General features: G+C 37.5%; 1 protein-coding gene across 2 annotated transcripts in view; it reads left to right on the top strand.

The window, feature by feature from the left end:
- ILDR1 (immunoglobulin like domain containing receptor 1) overlaps positions 1 to 21834 on the top strand; it is an 821920-nt gene that overhangs the window by 593142 nt on the left and 206944 nt on the right. The gene's annotated exons all lie outside the window — the stretch shown is intronic.

Here is a 21834-nt window from a genome sequence, read left to right as displayed (position 1 = left end):
TTCAGTGCTAACTTTATCCCCCTATCACCCCCTAAAGGGCCCATCTCTATACTGGAAGAATGCAAAGTTCCTGTAATCACGGCTGCATATTTAAACATCGCACTCTCCAAAGCCAAGAATGCAGAATCCATGGGACCTGACTACATCCCAGGCTGAGTTCTATATGAACTACAGAATGAACTGGCACCCCACCTAAGCACCATGTTCAGTCATAGCCTCACCTCAGGCTTTGTGCCCAGTGAATGGCACACAGCGATGGTTATCCCACTCCACAAAGGGGGTGCCATCACAGACCCCGGAAACTACCGCCCCATTAGCCTAACGAGCCTGGTCTGCAGGGCCATGGAACATGTCATCATGGAACTTATAAACAATGACATTGGTAATCTCCAAACTCAGGACCCCACCCAGTTCGGGTTTGTAAAAGGCAGATCATGTCTCCTAAACCTGATAGACTTTTTTGAAGCAGTCACCAAAGCCATAGATGAGGGTAAGGTGGTTCACACAGCCTATCTAGATCTCACCGAGGCTTTTGACACCATCCCCCACTCTGGAATTATAGATAAACTCACTAAACTAGGTATAAATCCCTATGTCACAAGATGGGTTACCAACTGGCTAACTGACAGAACCCACACTGTGAAAGTAGCAGACTCCAAATCCAGTTTCAGACCAGTGACAAGTAGAGTACCACAGGGTTCATTCCTGGGTCCTCTCCTGTTTGGTGTCTTCTTCTCTGAAGTACAGGCCAACACAGAAGGTCTTTGGCTAATGAAGTTGGCAGATGACTGCAAACTAGGAGCCATAATCAAAACTCCAAAAGATGTGGACATCCTACAAAAGGGTCTTGTTGAGACAGATGCCTGGTGTCAAAGCCATGGCCTCAAGCTCAATGCCAAAAAGTGCATTGTAATTCCTTTTGGTAAAAACTCAGTACCCATGAACTACCACATAGGTGGTAGTCTACTTAACACCGAAAGTGTGATAAGAGACCTTGGGACACAGGTGGACAATAGTGTCTCCTTTGATAATCACATCGCCACAGTAGTCAGGAAATCCTTCTATGTGGCACACCTCATCACAAAAGGTTTCTCATCCAGGAAAAAAGAGGTCATTGTTCCCCTCTACTCGTCACTCATTAGACCCATTATAGAGTACAATGCCCCTTTTGGTATGTACCTCACAAGACATCTACAACAACTGGAAAGGCCACAGAAATACCTCACAAAGAGGATTACCGGCCTCAAAGGGGTGCCCTATGCAGACCGTCTCAAAAAACTGCAGCTTTACTCCATTGCATATCGCCTACTCAGAGGCGATCTCTGCCTAACACATAAAGCTATGTCAAACCCAGAGCTTTTAGACATGCTCCACTTAAAGAAATCCCAATCCCTACAAGCTACACACTCTAGGGACCTAAACCTTGTCACCACAATAAACCGAACATGCTGGAGGGATAGATTCCTGTCCCAGAGACTTCCCATACTCTGGAACAAACTACCTATCTATATCAAACAAAGCTCCTCATTAGCACTGTTCAAGAAAAATCTTTATGATTGGATGGGAGATAGGAAATTCACCCCGGGGATCACTTCTGTGGCAATGCTCGACAGTGGCACAGGAAAATAATTTTCTTGGGTGGCGAAAGCCAGGGTACCTTTGGCTAGGCTTATATAGGCCCTAGGGCCAATAGCCTAGTACCTACGTATGAACCTATAAACGTATTAATCAGTATGGTACCAGTGTCAATGCTGCATCCCAAATCAGTTGCTGTGAATCAGTTTTGTCAGTGATGTGGTTGACCTTAGCTCTGGAGTGGATGTCTGTAATCCTGACACTGAACTTGTCAGCCTTAATGATTACTTTGAGTGTTGTGTTCACTTTCAATCCATCAGAAATGATGTTGCTGCCTGCAATTTTTTTGACATTGATATCTGTGTTGTTGATATTAAGTAGTTCAACTGAGGTTTTTCTCAAGGCCAGTGCAAGTTTTGATGCCTCAGTTCTAAGCCCTCAACAGTTGTTGCTGCAGTGCTAAATTATACCCACCTTCAATGTAAGCATTACCCTTAGCACCACAAAAAAAAACTTTTGTTGTGTCAAAATAACAGTGTTTTTTCCACAGCTGCCTCAGGCCATTTTGCGTCTAAAATAGAAATTTGTCTTCATTTTTTGTACTTTCCCCCTCTAGAGATTCCAAGAAATGCTGTGTGCAAGAACCGAGTAGGTTTGTCTTCAAAGTGTCCCACTGTGACTTGGAAGATAAGGATAGAGGTTCCTGTCTGATAACCCAAGTTTGGGAAAATCTTGGAAGTAATGCATCAGATAGGGGCCTGGTCAAGTGATCCTGTATTTTTCCCTCACCTTATGTTGAAGAAGTTTGTTTTAAATGTGCTGCACAGTCTTCTTGTGTGGTACAATCATTGGTGGACATTTTAAAGATTGACACCAACACTGCCTAGGGAAAACCAAATGTAGTATCCCAGTCCCCCAAAAAGTGGGCAATTTCCTCCACCCTCCTGGATGCTGGATATTATTGTTAGATACTCCCAAACTAGGCGGTTTTGTTATAGGAGCTACTCTTAAGAGGACTCCCCCACTTCAGAGTTTTGCATTTCTACCTTTTCCAGATGAGGAATCTCGAGTGGAGGATAGGCTAGGAAAGCACATGCATGCATCCACCACAGTTAAAGGATTCAGTTACCTGGCTCAAGTAATGGTCTTTTCAGAGAGATACCTAGTGTGAAATGTGCCAGATGATAAACCAATTGCCACATGGACCTGTCAAAGACAAGTCGCTGTCCTAATGAGAAGCGATGTCCACAATGATGTACCTTATGGTCCAGGTTTTCTACAGTGTCTCTAAAGGTTCTGACATAGCCATGAAATGTAGTGCAATAGTTCACTGGCACACTTAGATCTGTTTAACTATGTCATCCACACAAAAGTAACGTTACAAATGTTTCATTCAAGTAATTGGTATTATGTGTGCTTAAAATTGAACCTTAACATAAAATGTGGATGAAGAGAGCTTGATTGTTTTGACTCTTAATGTAAAGTTCAGACCTATTCAAGGATGTAAAGGAATTCTTGTCAGGTGTAGTTCAGGCAAGTTTAAGAGCTGCAGAAGAACCAGTGTTTTAGGACCCCTAACAATCAGGGTAATTTTCAGAGAAATCACAAATCTAGAAGCAGAGGTCAATGGGCAGCAGCAGACACAGCAGCAACAGCTCCGAGGCCTTGTCTGACTTACCCCCCTTCTGCAGGCTTTCAGATGTTATCTAACTTTCAAGCCTTCTGTTTGGAAAACCATAATTAGAGGCAGATGGGTGAGGGCAGTTATATCCAAAATTTCAAAGTTCCGTTCTTCTTGACACCAGTTTCTTTTCTCTTCAAATCCCATCAGATGAAAGTGACAGAAACAGAGGTCTTCAACCTGTGAAGCAAAAGTATTAAACAAGAGGTCATACCAGACAAGAATGGGTCAAGATGCTACTCCATGATCTTTTTAGTGTCAACAAAGACAAAGGCACTCAGACAAGTTTTGGATCCTAAGCTGCCTGAATGCATTCATTTCCAAGGGAACATTTTGCATGGTTTCTGTGCAGTCATTCCTCCCTTATCTGGCAGAAGTAGACTGGATGTGCTAGTTAAACCTCCAGGGCACCTTGTCCTTATTATAAATCGCAAAGGTTTCTGCACTTTAGAGTTGGATCTAATCATTTCCATTCTAGAGTCTTCCATTTGATCCCACCTGAACTCTCAGGACTTTTACCAAATACATGTATATAGTTATAGCAGATTTGCAGCTGCAGGAATTTAAAGTGTTGTCATGCTTGGTCGTCTGGCGCCTATCTTACACTGTTATTGTAGTACCTGGTATCAGTGAAGAATTCCCTGATCGGCTTGTCCCGTTCTTAGAGAATAACACTGAATCTGCTGTAGTTCCAGCTAAAACTTGCACAGCTACTCATGTTTATTGGCTGCAGGTTAAATACCAGATTATTCAGATTAAGACTCTCAGAGGACAGAATCTTGTTTTTCCAGGCAGCAGTCTTGTCTTTTACTGCATCTTCAATAGCCACAGCCTACGTCATTCACGGGGTGCTGGCTCCAGTGATGGCAACGATCCCTATGGGCTTCATACAAGAAATATGAGAGTCCTTTGGTGGATTCTTCAGACTCAATGACCTCAGATTGTGGACCACTTTTTGCATCAGGTCTGCATTTCTCAAACCTGCAAGCTTCACTTAGTGTGGTTAATGGAGCCAATCAGTTTCTGCATTGACAGTCATTTCCATGTACCCCTGTTTTGGCAGCAGTCACCACTGGCTCATCAGCCTTGTGATTTAGAAGGGGAGAGGATATTTCAACATGTGGACAGTTGAAGCTGTCTGGACGTCATCTAAAGTTTTTAGAGATGAGAGCAGTCCTTTAGACCCCCCCCCCCTTCCAGTCCTTCAAAAACACCCTCCCAGTAGTAGTTCTCACCATGCAGGTAGACAATATGTCATTTGTGTAGTACAACAACAAACAAGGGAGAGCTCAATCCTTCTACTGGCAGGAAGCTACCAAAATATAGGAATGGGAAATGTCCAGTGACCATTTCCTTGTTGCTGTCTGTATTCTGGGATGGTTAAATTCCTTGACTGAGTGACTGAGCAGATTTTTGCCCCCCCCCCCCCAAGTGGACTCCTAGCATCTAGGTAATATGAAAGGTTTTCTAGGAAATGGGAATGTCTTGATGCAACCTGTTTACCTTTCCAACCAACACCAAGTACAGAGATTATTTCTATCTCATTGCGGTGCCTGAGAACTTTTCTAGGGATGATCTGGCTCCCATGTGGCCACTTGGACTCGTTTACTTTTTCTCCTCGTTTTCTCTGATGACAAGATTTGTCAAAAAGCAATAGTATACCAATTCAGAGTAATTCTAATAGCTCCTTAGTGCCCCAGCAGAGCTGGCTCCATCTTGCCCTGCATTGACTTTTTGTGAAATCCGTGCTCATTGGTCCTCCAAGAACATAACTGACATGTCCATTGGATAAGATTACTCCAAGTGTCTCCTATCTTTGACTCACTGTTTCTCTTCTCCACTCTAGTAGTTGCTAACAGTCCTTCCTTTTTATGGAGACAGTGTCAATATCCTGTCATCTGAAAAATCCAACACAAATAAAACATATAGGGTTAAACTAACACATTCAGTTTGGTCTACAGTCAAGGGCTTGGATACCTTTTTAGCACCTGTTCGTGTACTCCTGGAGTGTCTGACATACGTTATTGAATCTGGGCTTGGCTGTCGATGCATTAAAGTGCATTTATGTTGCATTTCTTAGCTTTCATCAAGGACATTCAAATTCCTTATGCAACACCTTCATTATAGGTACCTTATTACTGACACCTCCATTGTGGGAGCCAGTATTTCCTTGGTTATTTTGTTCTGGAAAAGTTGACTTAAACTCCTTTTGAACCTGTAAGTTGAGCAGACTTAGTTTCTTTCTTGGGAGACTATTTCTGATACCCATTAAATGAGCGAGAAGATTTTTGAGCTTAATACTTTTTTCTTTTCTGCCAAACTGACCACCTTATCTGTTTATTTGTAAAGACAGAGTATCTCTTAGGGCAAATACTACATGTGTGCCTAAAGTTTCAATAGAGTTAGATCTAAAACAGTGCATTCATCTGCCTGTATTCTTTCCTTGTTCTAATCTTGGAGATTATTTGCTGTACTGCATGACTATTTACCACCAGTTGCTTAGAATCAAGTTATTTACAAAGACACGAATACTATTGTGTACATTTAAGTGTCCTTTTAGTGTGACAGTGTAGGATTTTCATGTTTTGTAACTACTGTGGTGCACTATTCATCGGTGTACTAGTAATGATATACAGTCTTATTAGTTTTGTAAATGCATGCTTTTTATTACTACTTTTTTGTGAGGGGAGGGAAGCATTACTTACGATGTCAGGAAACTAGCCATGTCTGCCTCCTTTGAAAGAGTCCATGGTTTATTTTTGATGTCTGTTTTGGTTGAAAAGGTAAAGAAGGAGAGAATGTACTTAATGTATAGTCAGCAATAACTGCAATTATATGTATTTTTCCTGTAATTAGTGGTATACTCATTGCAGGGAGATTTGCATATCTCCCCATTTTGCCTTACATTAGTCCCAACATGTAACCCTGTGATTAGCAGAAAGTGCAAAAATACAGCAGTGAAGACAGCTGTATGATTTCTTTTCCCTCACGTCCATCTGTCTAGCAAAGGGGATGACTTGCAGTTGTTAGTTTACTGAAACTTGAAAAAAGAAATACATTTATTGGAGTACTTACGAGCACTTCACAACATCTTCAGATGATACTAACAAGAGCACCATGTACGTCAGGGAATTAATGAGCAGTTTCTTGTTCAAGAATGTTGCTGACATGGTAACTTTGCAGTTTGTCCATTTCAGCAAGGCCACATTCAAGCAGGTGCGACTCTGGTTGAAACAAGTGGGTAGAATTAGTAAGTAATCATTTATAATGTTTGAATGTTTTTATTGATAATGCTTGTAATGTTCAAATGTTCTTTTATTGACCTGTACCCTGGAGAATTCTATCCATATTATCATTCCAAACAAACCACCCAACATTAATATAGCAATAACCGATGACTTTGGTGTGATATATTGAAGATTTACCCACGGCTGGTGTAGTTTAATCACAAGGGCAGAACGTACCCGATTGTCCTCTTTCTCTGAGCCATCTTCCTGAGGTCTTCGGTTCACTAAAATTATTTAAAAAAAAAGAGAGAAAGAAAAACTAAAATTTTATGGGATATACTAATGAAAAAAGTCCAGGTGACTGGACCTTTTTCCATTGGTATATTCTCGGATTTACAACAGGCACTTTGGTTAAGCTGACCAATCAGCGTGCTCATTTTGGATGTTACTGGCCAGTCATTGTATAATAATGAAGTTGTCATAATTGCTATGAAACTCTGTTCAGCTTTCCTTAACTGGTGCCACCCACTGGGTAAGCTGATCTGTATTGCCCCTCTGCAGGTCGTAATGCCAGTGCCTGCATTGCTTTGGATTAAAGGGGATCCCAGTTGGGAATGCTAGCTCACAATTTTTGTCCAGACATTGATTTTTTTTGAATGGACTATATAATGCCTGATCCAATCTGACCTTGTATGATGACTCAAACAAGTGCATAAATATTATTGTTTCTTTAAGGCAGCAGTTTGGGACTCTGCCCTGTCCTGAGATTTCACAGAAGTAGACATTTCTGTAGCCAGGTTCAGTACAGAATGATGTCTGAGATATGAAAGTGAGATTCCTGTGTTGTAAACTACACCCACTAACATGTGACTTTAGCAGTTCAGGCAGTTGACTGTTTGAGCTAGTATTTACTTACAGCCTGAAAGCTTGGATGTAACCAGAACAAATGCATGTGCATGCACTAGTCACAGCTTGCTCACAGTGGTATGAAGTTACATATGACATTTGCTATATTTGCACATATGCACCGTAATGCAGTTTGTAAAACTACATGCTGACAAGTCTCATTTGCATAACAGCTTTTTTTACTTGGAAGAAAAATTGCTGAAACTTTTTTTTTTTAAAACAAGTTTATTGTTTTTAAACATACAAGAAAATATCATAACAATTTTATACAAGTAATTAAAATAGATATGATTATAACATTCAACAAAACAACCAAAGTATTTACAAAGACATCCACTACAATCAGATCAATTAATTAAACTAAAATACCATGTTATTTGAAATTAAGATTTGTTTAACAAGTTTTGTAAATTATCCCATACAATATAATAAGACGTTTTTCTAGTAGTTCTTAACTTCACTGTATTCAGTTCCATATGGCACACTATATTCATAACATTTTTAAATTCATTGAACGAAGGAGGTGTATCTGAAATCCAATTTCTGGTTATTATTTTTCTAGCCACTGCTAGTATAGACCATAACAAGGGAAGCTTAACCTTTTTAACACTTTGAGGTACAGGTGTATTGAATAATATAAGAGATTTAGAAATAATAAAATTATCTGTAAAAAGAGCCTGCAAAAATTCATTAATTGACTTCCAATATTCTTTCAGTTTTATACAGTCATAAAACATATGAGCCCAATCTGCATTAATTTCTACATTACATCTTTTACATAGATTATCTTTATTATTTATTTTATTCATCATCAAAGGTGTATAAAAGGATCTATGTAAAAATTTCCATGTAAAAAGTCTCCAGACAATGGAGGACGTAGTCTTATAAGCAGATTCCAATATATATTGTTTATCTTGTTGATTTGGTGGATCACCATTAATGGAAATGAAATAATTCCAGTAGGTATCTACACTGTAAAAAGTTTCTTGTCTTATAATTTTATGTATGTATGAAAGCTTACCTTTATCAGAAAGCTTACCTTTATCAGAAACTTTATGTTGTAAATTTAATGTCAAATAATCAATCAATGTTGGGACAGATTCTTTAACTGTTATAGACATTAGATCTATTTTATCACTGAGATGTTGTCTAAAGGTCTGAACCTCTAACCAGCAAGTTTCTCTTAGATCAAATTCTTGTTTTAAGAAGTCTAGATTTTTAACTTTATTATCAGATATCAACTGATACCAGTACTTTAGATCATTATCTGTAGTTAAATGAGTTCCTTCAGAAGTGGATGACAAAAGCATACCCCGAGTGTACATTATAGGGAATATAATAAAATTCCATTCTTTATATTTAGGATGCATGAATATAAAGTTACGATAACTAATAATAATATTTAATGGGTAACTAACTATATGTTTAGATGTAATAGGTGAAGTACAAAATTCTTTTAGTAACCATAACATGGAGTTATTTACAATCATATTTTTATGTGTTAAGGAGATTTTCATGAAGTGAATACTAATTATCTCCCAGTAATCTTTCCATTTTGCAACATATGACTGATCTATTAATAAAGTAATAACTTTTATAATAGAAGAGATAGTATATAAATTGAAGTCTGGAAAATAAATACCCCCTTGAGACCAACTATTAGTATGTTTCTTTAAAGCAATCCTAGGTCTATTAGGTGCCCATAGGAAATTTAACATTAGTGTATTCAATTTCTTGATAATTATTTTTGTAGGTGGAAGTATTATTGATTGTATTAAGTATAATATCTTGGGGAATATTATCATTTTAATAATTGTAAGTCTCTCTTCCGTAGTAAAAAAACATATTATTCCAGGTATTAAAGAGATTTTGTATATTAAGAAGACAGGTATTATAATTATTATGTATAATAGATTTGATATCTTTAGATAATATTATACCTAAATAAGTTATCTGACCTGAATTGGGTACAAATTTAGTAAAATCATTAATGAGAACATTTTTTCGTGTATATATAGGTAATATTTTAGTTTTTTCTTCATTGAATATTAAACCAGAAATACTTTTAAAATTTATCATTTTATCAAACAGAGACTGCATAGAAGAATTAGATCCTGCTGATGTGATTAGAACATCATCTGCAAAGAGTTGAATTTTAGATGTTGTATTTTCATCTATTTCAAATCCCTCTCTGTCAGTACTGTTTCTGATCAAATTAGCCCAAGGCTCCATTATTAGTGTGAATAACAGTGGATAGAGTGGACACCCTTGTTTTGTACCTTTAAAAATTGGTATTTTTTGTGAGACATATGTTCCTATCTTAATATAAGCCAGTGTTCCTTTGTATAAATGCTCAATTAGATTTACAAATGCTTCTGAGAAGTTTGTGCACTTCAGTAAGGTAAACGGGTAGTCCTAACTTACTGAATCAAATGCTGAGCTTATATCAAGACTAATAAGAGTTAAATCTTTCTTTTTCCTATTTGCAAAATCAATTAATGTTAGAGTTCTCCTTATATTATCAAAAGTATTTATATTTACAATGAAGCCTGTCTGATCTATATCTATAATGCCAGGAATGATTGTCTTCAATCTATCAGCAAAAATACTCATAAACATTTTATAATCAACATTAAGTAATGAGATGGGTCGATATGAAGTACATCTAGTTGGATCTTTATTAGGTTTCAAGATTGGCGAAATAAATGTATATTGCCAAGATGGGGGGGTTATTAATTCATTTTGGGCCAAAATAAAAACCTTATGTATTAATGAGTATGTGCTTTTAGAAAGGATTTTATATATCTCTGGTATAATACCATCATTATCTGGTGCTTTGTTTGATTTAAGCTTATTTATTTGTGTAACAACCTCTGTATATGAAATACTTTTATCCAATAGTTTAATCTGTTGTTTATTAAGTTTTTTATTCATGTTTGTGGTTATAAATTCCCTTATTTTATCTTTAGGTTCCATGTTAATGTTATTATGGTTAATTTTGTGAAAGTGATTTCTAAATTCATCTAGTATTTCTGGTAGACTAGAAACATTCTTCTTTTTCCTTAGAGAAAAGATTTCTTTGATATGATTTTGCTTATTCAACCTTTTTGTTTTGTTTTTAAGTCTATGTAAGTATTTGGGGCTTATTGAGTAAGACAATAACTTGTATTTCTCTAAAGTTATTTTAACTTTATGAGTTAAAATTTCTTTGTATTTCTCATTTAGTTTGTTTATTTCTTCAATGACTTTCTTATCCATAATATTTTCTTTATTATTATGTTTATAAGAATCTAGTTTACTTTGAATATCTAACAATTCCTTATCCCAAGATTTCCTTTTATTATTATACCATCTGATACTTTGTCCATATAAATATGATTTTAAAGCATCCCAAACATAAACAATGGAGACTTCAGGAGTATTATTTATATCTAGAAAATGTTGTACTTCTGAAAGTATATATTCTTTATAGTCTTTTAATTGAGTTAAGTATGCCGGTATCCTTTTGATCTGAACATTGTATTTTTTATCATGGACTCAAAAACAATTGAATTATGATCAGATATAGGACATGAAATGATTTTAGAGTGAATTAATTCTCTTACCATCTGGTTAGAAATAAAGACTCTATCTATTTTTGAATAAGTTTTGTATCTGTTGGAGAAAAATGTATATGGTAATGATTTTGAATCTATCTGGTTATTAATATCATTTTAAATGATAAGAATTAGCAAAATCCTTTAAATGTTTTGCATTAGATGTAATTTTCCTTTTTCCTATAGTGGTAGTGTCACTTTCATGTAATATACAATTAAAGTCACCAGCTAAAATAATATCTCCTATAGAGAAAGATATGATCTTATCAATATGGTATTTCACTGTATTAATACCAATTCCAGGTATCCAATATATATTGATTAATGTATAAGTCTTCCCATTAATTTGTATTGTAACCATACAGAACATTCCTTTATCATCTTGATAAGACTTAATAGTTTTAGGAATGGGCATACTTTTATTCCATAAAATAGCCAGTCCTCTTTTTTTCTGAGTGTGCTCTGAACTAACCAATACTGTATATTTGTTTGTGACTAGTTTATCAATATCTTTTTTCAAGAGATGTGTTTCTTGTAGAAAGACTAAGTTGGCCTTATGTAAATTAATGTATCTTATTAGGCTTGCCCTTTTACACGGATTATTCAATCCATTAATGTTTAAAGAAATTCCTTTTAGAGAAGTCATTTGGCAATTTTAAAACATAGAAAACTTATGATTAAAATAACAGTTAACAAAATAAGTAATGTTATACCTCCTCCTTTAGGTGTACCTTTAGATATAGCTGTATTTATTGAGTCTCTTATGGGATTTTGTATAAGATTTAATTGTGTTTGTAGTGACAATGAGCTTACAAAGTGTATTGTGGATGTCAGAACTATATTCATACAACAGTGAACAAAAGAAAATAATGTAAGGATTAAACCTTGCACCCAGCCTGGAGTTAAAAACTCCAACTTAGAGTAGTACATACTAATCAAGTTAACCCCCTACCCTAAGCAGCAGTACCTCAGCTGCCACCTTATCAATTTAATACTTGTTATATTTAACTTAAATTAACAACTTTCAATTAGATTATCTGGTAAGACAAGACTACACATTTGATAAAACAGCATCATATATACTAAGAGAAACTTTTTTTTTAAAAAAAAACTATTCATACTACTATATACATCTATTTAATATAATACATTTATATTCCAATAGCATTCAAATAAACTTGATATTAGAAACCAAGAAGAGAGAGAAAAATAAAAGACGTGAGAGAGGAAGAGAGAGTGAAAGAAAGATAGAGAGGGGAAAAAAAAGGGCATATGTACACATTAATTTATTCAAAATTTGTAAAAATAAGTTCTAATATTCAATTAAATCAATAACTTTGGCTAATATAGTTCATACATTACATATGTTAAGATGTATCTATATTCTGTCATGTAAATGCAGTTAACAGCTTCCAAAAGACTTACTTATATCAGAGCTTTTTTTTCTCATACTTAGTATTGTCAGTAGAATAAAATATTATATTTATAGGTATTGCTATAAATCATACTGCATATTTAAGCAAGATCTCAAAAACACTTGCTTTATTGTGAAGAAAGCCATCTGTATTTTGATATCTAAACTGCTGCTTTAAAATGTCAGATGACAACTTTTCCCAGAATAGAGTCATAAAGTTATTTATGCTTGTCAATTATATAAATCAAATGAACCATAGCAGTGTATATGTTTAAATCATAAGTTTTTTACATACATTAATAAGCTGCAGTCAAATAAACTTTCAAAAACACTTGTATAAATGTTTCACTTTCTATGCCTTCTAAAAAAATCACATTTGCATAATATGAGAAACTGCATCATTTAAAATCATTATAACTTACATATTTTATAAATTATAACATAAATAACTAAGTAATTATATAAAATAACTCACATTTAAATGATAAAGAGTTAATTTTCCATCGCAGAGTCGCATTTGCAGCAGTTCTACTTCCTGGTTGGGTGTTCTTCATGAATCTGCGATGTGTCAGTGTGGATTCTGGGGTCAAAGTTCAAATTGACTGCTTTCAGCTTCTCTGCGTGAGTTCTGAGTGTTGAATCTTTTAAAACAACTCGAGGACACTGTACACGAGGTAACCCACATCCCAAATTGTCTCCCTTAAGATTTTGGCGGGAATTTTGTTAAAAACAAGTGACTGACATTCATATAGCAGTATAAGTGGAGCTAAACATAGCAAAACCTTCGCGAAGTATTTTACAAGTTATTACAGCCTCTATGAAAGTGAAACTAAGCTCAAAGTTATTAATATGTGATAAAACAGAATATTTTTGCCCCAATTCAATTTTTATACAAATCTTATTTACTGTACCTGTATGATCAAAAGAATGTCAATATATTAATATGAAAGAGAATAAAGAGAAAGAACAGAAAAAAAGAAAAAGAGAAAGCAGGAAATAAGAAAGAGCAAAGCAAAGATAAAAAAATATATAAAAGGAAGCTATAAAAATTATTTACAGTGGAATATTACTTGCTGTTTATATTAATAAAGATAGAAATGAAATATACTATTTACTATTATTTAGTTCTAATTATTATTAATTAAAGAATGACATATTATTTGTGAATGATCATAAGCAATATAATCAAGAAAGTATAATTAGCATTAGCATTTAAACAGCATATAAACTTTTTACAAGGAATAAATAAATTATCATTCCATTTATCATATTCTCATCACATTTCTTTCCCTGTTCTCCCCCACCCCTTACCCACTGCATAATCTAAATAGAATGTCATTGTTTAAAATAAAAAAAAAAAGAAGAGAAGGGAGAAAGAAAAGAAAAAAGAAAAAAATGTATCAAGTAACTGACCTTAATTCTCTTTGTCAGAAAGAGAAACATATTGAATGATGACTTGTTATTAGTTCCTCAGATATTTTTGACTGATTATGAGACAAAACAGTTCTTTGTACACAGAAAATAACTTTGATTAAATCTTTTTCAGAATATTTGTGGCTTCCTGAAAATGCAGAAACTATATTTAAAAAAATTAATAATGAAGAAAATTAAAGTGAGAGAAAAAAAAAGAACATGTCATTTGTTTTTTAGTCTCTTCTTCTTCTCTGAAGTCTTCCACGAAGTTTCAGTTGCCAACCTCTTTAATGAAGGACTAGCCCATTCCATTTCCTCTATTTTATCCAGAATCTTATTTTTTTTGATAAACAGCAATGCAGAGTCTAAGTCATCAAAAATTTTAGGACCATCAGGAAGGAAAATTTTTAGCTTGGCAGGAAACAGAAGGTAGGTTTTAAACTGTGCTTTTTTGAGCTCCTTTATTAATGGCAGAAAGACTTTTCTTTTAGTTATTACCAAGGAAGAATAGTCATTATCAAAACGCACAGTTGTCTCATTAATTTTAACAGGAGCTTTAGCCCAAGCAGATTTAAGAACCATCTCTTTATCAAAAGATGATAGAAATCTAACTATAACTGATCTAGGATACTTTTTGTTAGAGTTAGTATTAGCTATAGATCTATGAGCTATTTCGATACCAAAAGAGAATGCTTCTGGTAAGTCTAAAGTTTTAGGGAGCCATGTTGTTAAAAAAGAAGTAATATTGTTACCTTCAATATTTTCTGGCAGTCCAATATTTTCTGGCAGTCCAAAAATCCTAATGTTATTGCGCCTAGATCTATTTTCCAGGTCATCAAGCTTTGTTTGTAGATGTGTATTTTGTTTCAGCAAAAACTCAATGTTGATTTCCTCTTCTTGGATTCTATTTTCCGTGTCATTTACAGCCTCTTCTATGTTTTTTCTATGAAGGTATCAATTTTAGTATCCAGTTTATCCATCTTAGCAGTAAGTTGCTGGATTGTAGTTATCAGAGACTGAAGTTCTTTCTTGATGCTGGAGTCTTGAGAATTTGTCTTACTGGAACTCATTTCAAACAGAGAAACTGACAGGAAAATTTCCAAAGTGATTTCTGACAGGAATATTGTTAAAATTTCCTTTCTTTTTTAGATATAGTTCAAGAAATATACAAAACAAACATATTTAGAAAGAAAATTACTGAAATTGGTGGAGCTGAAGAAATCTGCTGCTATCCTGTGTTCATCCTTGGCCACGCCCCCCTGAAACTTTTTGATTGTTATCATTTTGCGTACTGCTTGTTACCACGTTTATGTGAAGGCAGAAAGCCAGAATTAAAGCCAGTAGTTGTAAATAGGTACATTTAAGGTCAGAGTACAATGGCTAGGCTCATAACATTGCTGTTTATTGAGAAGTCTTCTGGGATGTCTAAAGCAATGGTAAGAAGAAACTAATGTTGAAATTGTTTGTGTGAAATATTGTGACATTATTGGGTAAAAGTCCTGTTGTCATGCACTGTACTTACAGATTAATCCACTTATTAATTACAGTTTATGGTAACTGGCAGTGGCAGTACACAGGACCAAGCTGCATACATATTTTTGCATTTCTTGAAGTGAACCAATAGTTATCGCGTAGAACAAACGTCCCCTCCTCTTCGCACACCTTTAAATGTGTGCACTGCAGTCAGACACTTTCTGATATCTCTCATAGGCCAAAAATAGTTAAAACAGAGAGAAAAACAATTCACAAACAATGGAAGTGGTAAAGCATGACAACTGTCAGCATGACAACTGTCAGCTATGTCAACAGTTTCCTCAGTTCCTTAATGCTAATATCACTTAAAAAAAAGATTTACTATAACTCACTCTGGGCTGGGTTACAGTAGTAATTCCTAAAACTGCTAATTTTAGGGAAAATCATTTTACAGTATCAGAGAGCAGGTCACAGGAGAGAGAACTTCACTGACAAGGAGAACTATAGCATCATAGATATACTTAAAGCATATGAAAAATGTTTCTTTGGAAAATGAGATCCATGACAGACAGAGCAGATTAAGGTATGGAATCAGGTACTGACAAACATGAATACAGTAAGGGAACGGAACCATACTCTTGCACAGTGCAGAGAAAGTGCCAACAATATGGTGTTCTGTGTCAGGAGGGTCAGAGGATGCCTTGTATGCTAGATACAGTCCACCTCTTGGCAGTCTGTAGGATACTGAGTATAGTAACAGGGCTTTGAGTCGGTCAATGTCAGATATGTTGTTTAGGCCTTGTAACCTTTTAGTTTCATCATTCACCCACAGGTAGTACAGAAGGTCAGTGTTCCTCTGCAGTATTAGGGAGTATGTATCTCAATGTAGTGAATGTCTTCATGTAAATTTGCAACCATTCCTTATCAAGTACAGCAGTAGCACCACAGAAGTAGTCCACCCATGATACGTTTGGACGTCATTAACTCCATCCCATATTAAAACTTCAGATGTTTTAAAGATGATACTTTATTCAAATGCTTATGCGTTCACAGGCACAATATCAGAAAAAAAAATTGCATTCTGGAGTGCGCCACAGTGGGCTGATATTGACAACAGAATAGCTGTCGACAGTGATCTGCTATGACTGTCATAGTTAAGACACAGCCACAGGACAGTGGCAGACACTCACAAAGTGCACTGGCAGGCTCCCTCCCCCCAAACAAGTTAACTCAACAAGCAGTAATGCAGACATAGTGCATTATGAGAAAATGCCATTACCAGAAGTGGAGGAATCACCTTGCAGCTCACCTCTTTCTTGTGGACAGACTGATCCTCTGGAGGAAGACACAATATTCTCTGATCCATTACCCACTGTGCAAGCCTCATACTGGGGAGCCAGGTGAAGACATCAAATCCAGCTGGATGTGAAGACATGCAAGGCCTTATCTGCACAGAGACAGATGCATTATGAAATAGTTTGGGCACTGGCTACTGCAACTAAGGGTCAGGTGGAAATGGTAAGAGTACTTAACGTATACATAAGGAAATTCATCAGTACATGAAAATTGTAGAGGCCAGGACAATGCCATGATGTTCCTCATACAGAGCTAAGTTGTACATATGGCTTGTATGTCAGCCTGTTTCTGCACACTAGGGAAAACGTACCAGACAGTGCGGGATGCAGCTGAGGGACAGTCTGCATTCTTGGTGGATGCATCCTGATAAAGGCATTCATATGGAATCACCTAGGAATAAGGCAGTCGGGCCTCTTCAGATTTCACACCACAGGTTAATACCACTTAGTCAAGGTCTGGGTCCCACAGCATTGTTTAGCCATTGTCAAGAGCTTCCCCTGCATCTAGTTAACACTGTCACAGTAGCAACTCAGCATCAGGTTCACATACCAGTACTTACAATCCTTGGGACCATCCTTGACACTATAAGTATGGGAGAATTGAGTATGACAGATTTCTAATGTGATGCCACTTCAATTATTGTAATGCATACCTCATCCAACAGCAATAAGAACACCAGGAAATAGCAGAAGGATGTACACCAAGTAAACAATTTATAATGAGATGAAAACATGTGAATTTACCCCCCCCCCCCAAAAAAAAGGAAGATGTCAACTGTCCAGGCATTTAGTAGGCACAAGGCAGACAAACTAATCTGTTGGGCATTAGTCTGCCACAGGGCACCCAATGTGCATACATGCGCACACACACATCCCTTACTTTTTGCCTAGTCCCATCAAACATTTATCATCGATCTGAACTGCTATCAGATGGATGAGAACTCAGCTTAACATCTCATTTGAGGGTTGGCATCTCCAGAGTGCATTGCGCTTTGCTTTGTGTGGGTCTGTAATCCACAGCTTTCTGATCTTTTGGTATCATAGAAGAGTATGCATCCTGTGTATACCTATGTGACACAGCCAGCCCAGCTATCTGGAATTTTGTAAATAATTCTATGTCATTTGTGAATATTGATATAGGTTCATAAGTGTGTACTAAACTAATGGCCCTGGACGCTTTACAAGCCTAGCCTATAAGATTACCCTGACATCGTGCCACCCGACCTTAGTTCCCAGTGATTCTGTCTAATAGAGCCACTGGAGTGATCCCCAGGCTAAATTTTCTATTTCCCATCCACTCATCAAGATTTCTGTTGAAGAGGGCCAGTGAGGTGCTCTGTTTGACATGTATGGGAATTCTGTTCCATAGCATGGGCAGTCTGTGGGTTATGAACCTGTCCCTCCAGCAAGTTTTGTTGATTGTGGGTTAGACATGGCTTTGTAATTCAAGCAGAGATCGCTTCTAAGTAGGCGATATGAGACGGAGATTTTTTAGTCTATCCATATAGGGCAAGTGTTTAAGGCCTAGGATCCTCTTTGTGAGGTACTTTTGCGGCCTCTTCAGTCGTTGCAAGGGTCTAATGAGGTACATGCTAAATGGGGTATTGTACTCGATGATTGGCCTAATGAGGGAAGAGTAGAGGAAGACAATGACCTCTTTCTTCCTGGATGCAAAACCCGTAGTAATGAGATGTGCCACATTGAAGGACTTTCGGACCACAGTGGCAATGTGGTGGCAAAAATTGAGGTTGCTGTCAACCTGTGTTCCCAGATTTCTTATGATGCCTTCTGTGTTCAGTAGACTACCATCGATGTGGCAATTCATGGAAACCAGATTTTTCCTAAAGGGGATGATGACACATTTTTTGACATTGAACTTAAGGCCATTGGTTCTGACACCAATCGTTGCTCTCAGTGAGGCCTTTCTGTAGGATATCAACATCACTTGGGGAGTTAATAATAGCTCCCAACTTGCAATCATCTGCAAACTTTCTCAGCCAGAGTCCCTTCGTGTTGGCCTGGACTTCAGAGAAGTAGATCCCAAACAGGGGAGGACACAGGACCCAAACCCTGTGGGACTCCACTCATGACTGGTCGACAGTCTGACTTCACATTGTGAATTCTGTCTGCAAGTGAATTTTCAACCCATCTGGTGATATAGGAGTTCATGCCTAGCTTAGTGAGTTTTTCTATGATTCCTCACTGGGGAATGGTGTCAAAGGCCTTGGACAGATCAAGGTAGGCTATATGAACCACCTTGACTTCATCCACAGCTCTGGTGACTGACTCATAGAAGTTGACCAAGATGAGCAGTCATGATCTACCCTTCAGAAAACCAAACTGTGTGGGATCCAGAGTTTGGAGATTCCTTATATCCTTGTTTATTATGTCCATGATGATGCATTCCATAGCTTTGCATATTAGACTTGTCAGGCTAATGGGGCGATAGTTCCCAGGGTCTGTAATCGCTCCTCCTTTGTAGAGAGGGATGACTTAGCAGTGCACCATTCAGTAGGGACAAAGCCTGAGGTGAGGCTATGATTGAACAGGGCACACAGGTGAGGTGCCAGTTCACTCTGTAGTTCGTGTAGGACACAGCCAGGGATATTGTCAGGTCCCATCAAAGTTGTATTCTTGACCTTGGACAGTGCTGTTTTAACCTGTGTAGCAGTAATAATGGGTGCCTGGCAATCTACTGGAATTCTGATTGGTCCTTTTGTGGGGCAGAGAGGGGTAAAGATGGCACTGAATCTGTTGGCTTGGTATAGGAGGTACCGTTGTGCAGTTGGCAGAGCAAATTTGGGTATTGCCATGGAGATTCTTTACATAAATATAGAAGGCCTTGTGGTTGTCTTTACTATTTGCTGCAATTCTGTTTTCATAGCTAGCTTTAGAGGATTTGATGAGGGATCTCAACTTTTTGTTGAGGCTCATAAGGGAGTTTTTCCAGTCTTGGGACTTCACCTTATTCCACATCAGTTTCCTCCTCCTGTTGTAGAATTTGTTTATGGCAGAGGACCACCATATTGGCTTCCTTTTTTTGGAGGAGAGCATCTTGGTTCTGTTGGGTATGGCGAGATCCATGCATTTGTGTACGTGTTCGTACAGTGCTTTGGTGTATGATTTGGTGGTCATGCAACTATTCTCCATTTGCATGGGTGCTGTGAAGTTAGCCACCTCTGTTTTTAGGAGCCCAAAGTTAGCTTTGGAGACGTTTTTCATGGTGGTTACCTTTGCAGGTGGAGGTGGTGGTTGTGGTAAGGATGTGGATTTCCAAGGTGATTAGTTTGTGATCGGATCTAACCAGGGAGGAGTTGACTATTGGTGTAGTGCAACGGCCGCCCATGTTAGCAATGACCGGGTTAAGGATGTTGCTATCTCTAGTGGGGGTAAGAACAAGCTGGTCCAGGGCATTGAAATTAATGAATTCCAGGAAACTGGCAAGTATATTGGTGCATGAGTAGTTTTCCCAGTTAATGAAGGGGTAGTTGAAGTTGCCTCTTAAGAGAGTGTTAGGTTGGACCCTAATATTCTCCAGGATGCTTAGGAACGTGGAGTGTGAGTCTTGGGACATGGTTGGGGAACTATAGCAGGCTATGACCTGAATAGCTGTGTTACCCAATGTTAGCTGCACTTGAAATATCTCTGATGCGTTATGTTGGCCTACCAGTCTGGAGGTGTGTGTATCATTTATGAATATGGAAACACCACCGCCTTTGGAGCTTCAGTCCAAGTTCTGTGGCCGAAAGGTGTGGAATGAGTTATAGCCTGGTAGTGCAGGGGTGCTTTCTGCTGCCTTGAACCAGGTTTCTGTTACAACACAAGTGTTGATGTTCTCCAATTTAAAAGAGTGCTTCGAGCAAGTGCATTGTGAGATTTAGACTTCTAGTGTTGAACAGCATGACCCTCAAATTGCATTTGTTTGTAACTGTTACTGTGGTAATTTGATCTTTGGAACACTGCCTAAAAAAGACACTATAGGAATGGCAAGAGCCTTGGCCCAGGGGTGACAGATGCGGGCCATCTCTGGTAAAGCATCGAGGTCTGTCAGTCATGTCAACCCAGGCAGGCAGATACTAGATCCCCTTAGAATGACACCAGAAACTTAGCCAATTGTTAAAATCAGTCATTTATTGCTTGTACTGTGGTATCATTTTGTTTGATGGTAGGATGCTGCTCAGGGCTAGGTTCAAACCTGCCTGGGCTACATAATCCAAGAGCTCCTCCATGTCCCTTTTCATGTAGTCCAGGGAGGTACGTCTCAGGTCATTCACACCTACATGTACAATGACAGAGTCATATTTGTAGCTGTTGTTGAGGGACCTGTGGGTTATGTGGTGGATCCTGGCACCTGACAGGCAGCTGCCTGGTACTTTCTCCTTATTCATCCTATTGAGTGGGACATAAGTGTGCCTCACTATCAAGTCACCTGTGACTAGTGTGTTGGGCATGCTGTTTTACCTTAGGGGCTTTGGTTGAGTGGCACACTGTTTAGGAGAGGTATGTGTCTCTTGATTAGTGTTGTGGTGGTGGAGTGCGTTTGTCTTGGAGGTCTCTGCTGTTTGGGTAGATTTTTATTGAAAGCCTCTGCTAAGGTGGGTGTGTGGTTTGTGTTTTTATGTGAAGGCAGTGCTGATGTGTGTCCTGGAGGGCTATGTGTTCCATGTGGTGTGGTGCAAGTGTTGACCTTCTCCTCTTGACCAGCTATTCTGGTCTTGGCTGGAGAGTGCGTGGCTTCCAGTTTGGATATATAAGTGCATCTCTTACAAATCTGAGTGTTGGGAGGTAAGAGGAGAGGGTTGTCGGTGTACATGAGGCAGTTGCTACATTGCCTCAGGTTGCCCAAGTTCACCAGGTTAATAGGAGAAAGCACCGGTAACTGACCTTTAGACATGCCTGGAGGGGGGTTGGGCATTAATAATAAGTACTGGAGCTGTATCTGATTTATACAGAACTGTATGTTATGTACTGAGTGTCAAGAATGTAACCATAGCATACCCTGCTGGGACATACATAGAAGAATAACTTAAAAAACTTCAAGAAAATAAGTTGAAATGAAGTGCTTTACAATGTGCTATAAAAGTTAGTTTCAGTGCAGCAAGAAGACAGGATGTCTAGAGCTAGAAGTTTTTTCTATTGTCTTGGAGAGAAGTAATTACTAGGTTTAAAATGTAAAAAGTGTTTTATTGCTTTA

Source organism: Protopterus annectens, chromosome 5.part1 (assembly GCF_019279795.1).
Source record: "Protopterus annectens isolate FY-2018-M chromosome 5.part1, PAN1.0, whole genome shotgun sequence".
Classification (NCBI taxonomy): Eukaryota; Metazoa; Chordata; order Ceratodontiformes; family Protopteridae; genus Protopterus; species Protopterus annectens.
This window is presented reverse-complemented; position numbering and strand designations above follow the sequence as displayed.